The following is a 6,064-nucleotide window of genomic DNA, read 5'->3' as shown; positions in this document are numbered from 1 at the left end:
AACATTTCCAACTTTGCTTTAGACTACCTCTCATGATTTGTACCTGAAGAAATATTTTCAAGCAAAATATGACTTGTTTTTTTATTTGCATTGAACAACCCTTTTCTATATAAGGGGAGGTATGATGCTTAAATTAATGTCTTTGCAATTATTATTTTTAAGTTTTTAAGATTGATGGGTTACTTTCTTCATTCTACCTCCTTCTAGATTGAGATAAGAAAGATTTGCTGGCTACTGTATCTATCATCTACTGTGTCTTGAATGTGTGTTTGTGGAAATTTGTTGTCTTGCTTTCTGACTCATAGTGATTACAGATGGCTGAAGATTTCAGCAATATTTTTGCCTTTGTAAAAATAAGAGGCATTGTAACTTGCTTCTGTCTCTTACGGCCTCAATTGTTTAATTTTTTCCAAATGAGGTATTAGATAGAAGTGTTTTCAAGTGGATATTTTAAAAGTAAAAATTTATCACGAACTTTTAGTATCTATAAGTGAGCTCAGAAAAGTAGCAAGATTAAAGATCAATCAGTTGTTAATGTATATAAGAATATGAATATTTATATTTTAAATTAAAAACCATTTTCATAACAATCATATCAAAAACAAAATACTTAGGATAATTTTTAGAAAGTTCTTAAAAGGTAAAAATGAAAAAATAGAACACATGGCTTTCTTTTACCAGATCTAGTCACATCCCTAAGTCCTCTTTTTTTCCTAAGGGCTTTATCTTTAAAGAAAGAGGGCAGAAATTATGTTTTATCACTGTGATACTGCAGATTGGGCCTAAGTATGTTATACCAGTGAGCTATATAACCAGGCTTTTTAATTTTATTTTTAGACAAGGTCTTTCTAAGTTATTGAGACTCAACTAAAAGCTGTGATCCTCTAGACTCAGCCTTTCATGTAACTGAAATTAGACTTCTGTTCCACAAACCATGGCAAGGATCGCATCCTTTACTTTCAAATAATTAGAGTTGGATCAGGATGAAATTTAGGGTTGCAAATATGTAGTAATTTTGCCATTTTTATGTGAAAAGACGGAGACCACAGAGAGAGAGGATAGGGCTCTTCACATCTTAGGAAGTGGAACACCAACTATTAATTCACCTGGAAATTATTCAGCATTTAAAAGTTCCCCAGATATAAAAAAAATTGTTTGAGAGAGATATGTGTACAAGTGCTGTGAGGAAGAGCAAATAATTATTTCAAAGTGTAAGGAAGAGGACTCTAAGAAAATCTGTGTTGAGCTAACAGGGTATAAAGAACAGAGTCTCTGAGGTTTAATTGTAGAATCACAGAAGATACATATGATGTAAAAATGCAGTTGATGCATTTAAAAAAAAAAAAAGATTATTTGGGGATGGGGCTGTAGCTCAGTGGTACAGCACTTGCCTTGCATCTGTGAGGCACTGGGTTTGATTCTCAGCACCACATAAAAATAAATATAGATATTTAAAAATGATTATTTATAGGACTTGGTCAAATTTCCTAACTCTCACACACCATCTGCATACCCACCATGATACTTCCACCTCACCTGCATTCTAGCATTCAAGTCCACAAAAAAATTTTGCTCAAGATGAACCTTGCTTGAAGAGAAGTGTGCTTGGCAATACTTCTTGTGAATCGCCATGGGCAGAACTCCTTGCCTAGACTGTGGTAGTAATCAGGTAGAATGACAAAGTTTAAAACCAACTCTCTCTCTCTCTCTCTCTCTCTCTCTCTCTCTCTCTCTCTCTCTCTCTCTCCTTTCTATCTTTGTAATAAAGGAAATCTATTATTTATTTATTTATTTATTTATTTATTTATTTATTTATATGTTTTGTATTGCTTCTGTTTAGTTTAATAAAAATAGGCCAAAAAGCAGTTCTCTGTATTTTTTTTTGGGGGGGGAGGGGTTTCTGTTGTTTCCTTCTTTTGTGATATAAGTTTAAGTTTTATAACTGTGCTTAGTGATACATATAAAAAGAAAAATCAGTTTTACCTAAACAACTTAATATATCTATCAGAAAGTATATTATATATTCAAAATGCAGTATTACTCAGACATAAATATAAATAAATTGGATGATGTGTTTTAAGTGAATAAGGAGGCAGAAATCTATTACATATCTTATTCAAGATAACTAAAATAAAATTTTGTTAAAATAGAATATTGATTACTATATCTAGGGTGTGTAGAAAGGTAACAAAGATGCAATAAGTATACATTGATATTATTAATATCTGTGAATGTATGCATGAAAACATTACATTTAATCACATTAATATGTATGTTTTTATGTTAAAAAATCCATCATCTCACAAAATTACTTTATTCTGTATTAGGAATACCTAAAATTCTACTGTCATTGGGATTTTCAGAATGTGATGCATTACTGTTAACTATCATCCTGAAATACACAACATTTTATTTGTGTGCACTTATTTTTTTTTGTTGGTTGGGACAGGGTTCTAAACACAGAGTATGCAATGCATTTCTTATTTCTTTCTGTGTCTTGATAATTTCACTTCGCATGAAGTTCTCCAGCTTCATCCATATTAATTTAAATGGTGAATAAAATAGGGAGTTTGAATTCAGGGTTGCATTTTTATTGAGATATATCCTCGGTAATTTTTACTATTTAATTTTAAGACAGCCTCTTACTACATTACAGCCACCTACAGCATCCTTCTTTGAAAATCAAGGTTTAGTGTCCAGCCTCAGTATCTTAGTGACATTCTCAGCAGCATAAAAGATTCTGACTCAAGAAAATTTTTAAAAACAAGAAGTTATACCTGTCTGTTTCTGTGTGTGTGTGTGTGTGTGTGTGTGTGTGTGTGTGTGTATATATATATATATATATATATATATATATATATTATGGATATATGAACATATGAACATAGATAAATATGCATGTGTAAATGTATTTGCTACAAATTATTTATACATTATATGTATATCATATATATACAGATTTTATATTTAGGGTTTTATTTTTTTAATTCTACAAGGAAAGAATATCTTTTTATTTTTATTTATTCATTGATTTTTTATGTGGTATTGAAGAGAAAATACAGTGTCTCACATGTGCAGGTTATCATTCTACCACTGAGATACAGCCTCAACCCCAGGTACTTTTTATTTTATTTTATTTTATAGACATTTAAGTTTTTATATGAAATGGCTTTTATGGGTAGTGTTTCAGTTTATTGGGAGTGCAGTTATTCTCAAAGTTGGATTTTATTTTTATTTTTTGGTTTTTGTAATGGTTACTTTGAGCATTTGTTTTTTAGGGATTGGCTACCTTCACTAAGCATAATCTGCTCTAATGCCATCCATTTCCCTGAAAATTCCATGATTTTTTCATTTTTTAGTGCTGAGTAGTACTCCGTTGTGTATAAATGCCACATTTTTTATCCATTCATCTATTGAAGAGCATCTAGGTTGGATCCACAATCCAGCTATTGTGAATTGTGCTGCTATGAACATCAATGTAGCAGTATCCCTATGGTATGCTCTTTTAAGGTCTTTAGGGAATAGTCCAAGAAGGGGAATAGTTGGGTCAAATGGTGGTTCTATTCCAAGCTTTCCAAGGAATCTCCATACTGGTTTTCAAATTGTCCGCACTAATTTGCAGTCCCACTAGCAATGTACAAATGTACCCTTTTCCCCACATCCTCGCCAGCACTTGTTGTTGTTTGACTTCATAATGGCTGCCAATCTTACTGGATTGAGATGGTATCTTAGGGTGTTTTTGATTTGCATTTCTCTGACTGCTAGAGATGGTGAGCATTTTTTCATGTACTTGTTGATTGATTGTATGTCCTCCTTTGAGATGTGTTTGTTCAGGTCTTTGGCCCATTTGTTGATTGGTTTATTTGTTTTCTTATTGTTTAATTTTTTGAGTTCTTAGTATACTCTGGATATTTGGGCTTTATCTGAAGTGTGAGGAGTAAAAATTTGTTCCCAGGATGTAGGTTCCCTATTTACCTCTCTTATTGTTTCTCTTGCTGAGAAAAAACTTTTCAGTTTAAGTAAGTCCCATTTGTTGATTCTTGTTATTAACTCTTGTGCTATGGTTGTCCTATTAAGGAATTTGGAGCCCGACACCACAATATGTAGATTGGAGCCAACTTTTTCTTCTATCAGACACAGAGTCTCTGATTTGATATCTAACTCCTTGATCCACTTTGAGTTAACTTTTGTGCATGGCGAGAGGAGGGGATTCAGTTTCATTTTGTTGCATATGGATTTCCAGTTTTCCCAACACCATTTGTTGAAGATGCTATCCTTCCTCCATTGCATGCTTTTAGCACCTTTATCAAATATAAGATAGTTGTAATTTTGTGAATTAGTCTCTGTGTCCTCTATTCTGTACCATTGGTCCACCCGCCTGTTTTGGTACCAGTACCATGCTGTTTTTGTTACTATTGCTCTGTAGTTTATTTTGAAGTCTGGTATCGCTATACTGCCTGATTCACACTTCCTGCTTAGAATTGTTTTTGCTATTCTGGGTCTTTTATTTTTCTATATAAATTTCATGATTGCTTTATCTATTTCTACATGAAATGCCTTTGGGATTTGGATTGGCATCACATAAAACCTATAAAAAACTTTTGGTAATGTTGCTTGGTCCATTTATTGATTTGGTTATTTGGTTTTGTTTTTGGTGCTTAGCTTTTTAAGTTCTTTATATACCTGAGAGACTAATGCTTTATCTGATGCATGAGAGGTAAAAATTTGCTTCCAAGATATAGGCTCTTTATATACCTCACAGATTGTTTATTTTGCTACAAAGAGACATTTTAGTTTGATTTTTTCCATTTGTTGATTCTTGATTTTAATTCTTGTGCCACAGGAGTCTTATTAAGGAATTTGGAGCCTAATCCCAGATGATGAAGATTAGGATGTACTTTTTTTCTACTAGATGCAGAGTCTTGGTTTAATTTCTATGTCCTTGATATATATTGAGTTGAGTTTTGTGCGTGGTCAGAGATAGGGGTTTAATTTTATTTTGTCACATATAGATTTCCAGTTTTCCCAGCACCATTTGATGAAGAGGCTATCTTTTCTCCAGTGTATGTTTTTTGTCATCTTTGTATAATATAATATCATTGTAGTTTTGTGGGTTCGTCTCTGTGTCCTCTATTCAGTACCATTGGTCTACTAGTCTGTTTTGGTGTAAATACCATGGTGTTTTTGTTATTATTGCTCTGTTGTACAGTTTAAGGTCTGATATAGTGATGCCACCTGCTTCACTCTTCCTGCTAAAGATTGATTTAGCAATTCTGGCTCTCTATTTTTCCAGATAAGTTTTTTTTTATTGGTTATTCAAAATTGCTTTTTCTATTTCTTTGAGGAATGCCATTGGGATTTTGATTGGAATTACATTAAATTTGTATGGTGCTTTTTGTAGTGTGGTCATTTTGATAATATTAATTCTGCCTATCCAAGAGCAATGCAGATCTTTCCATCTTCTAAGGTCTTCTTTAATTTTTTCTTCTTTAGGTATGTAGTTTTCATTGTATAGCTCTTTTATCTCTTTCATTATGTTGATTCCATGTATTTTATTTTATTTTTTGAGACTACTGTGAATAGAGTAGTTTTCCTTATTTTCCTCTCAGAAGATTTGTCACTGATATACAGAAATGCGTTTGACTTATGGGTGTTGATTTTATATCCTGATACTTTGCTAAATGCATTTTCTAGTTCTAGAATTTGTTCTGGTGGAGCTTCCTGGTTATTTTATGTATAGAATTATATCATCAGCAAATAGTGCTAATTTATGTTCTTCTTTTCACATATGTATCTCTTTAATTTCTTTAGTCTGTCTAATTGCTCTGTCCAGTGTTTCAAGAACTATGTTAAATAGAAGTGGTGAAAGAGGGCATCCCTGTCTTCTCCCATTTTTTCGAGGGAATGCCTTCAATTTTTCTCCATTTAGAATGATGTTGACCTAGGGATTAGCATAGATAGCATTTATGATGTTTAAATATGTTCCTGTTATTCCTAGTTTTTCTAGTGTCTGAAACATAAAGGGGTGCTCTATTTTGTCAAATGCTTTTTTTGCATCTATTGA

This window comes from Callospermophilus lateralis, unplaced genomic scaffold (genome assembly GCF_048772815.1).
Source record: "Callospermophilus lateralis isolate mCalLat2 unplaced genomic scaffold, mCalLat2.hap1 Scaffold_1552, whole genome shotgun sequence".
Lineage (NCBI taxonomy): Eukaryota > Metazoa > Chordata > Mammalia > Rodentia > Sciuridae > Callospermophilus > Callospermophilus lateralis.
Note: the sequence above shows the minus strand (reverse complement) of the source record.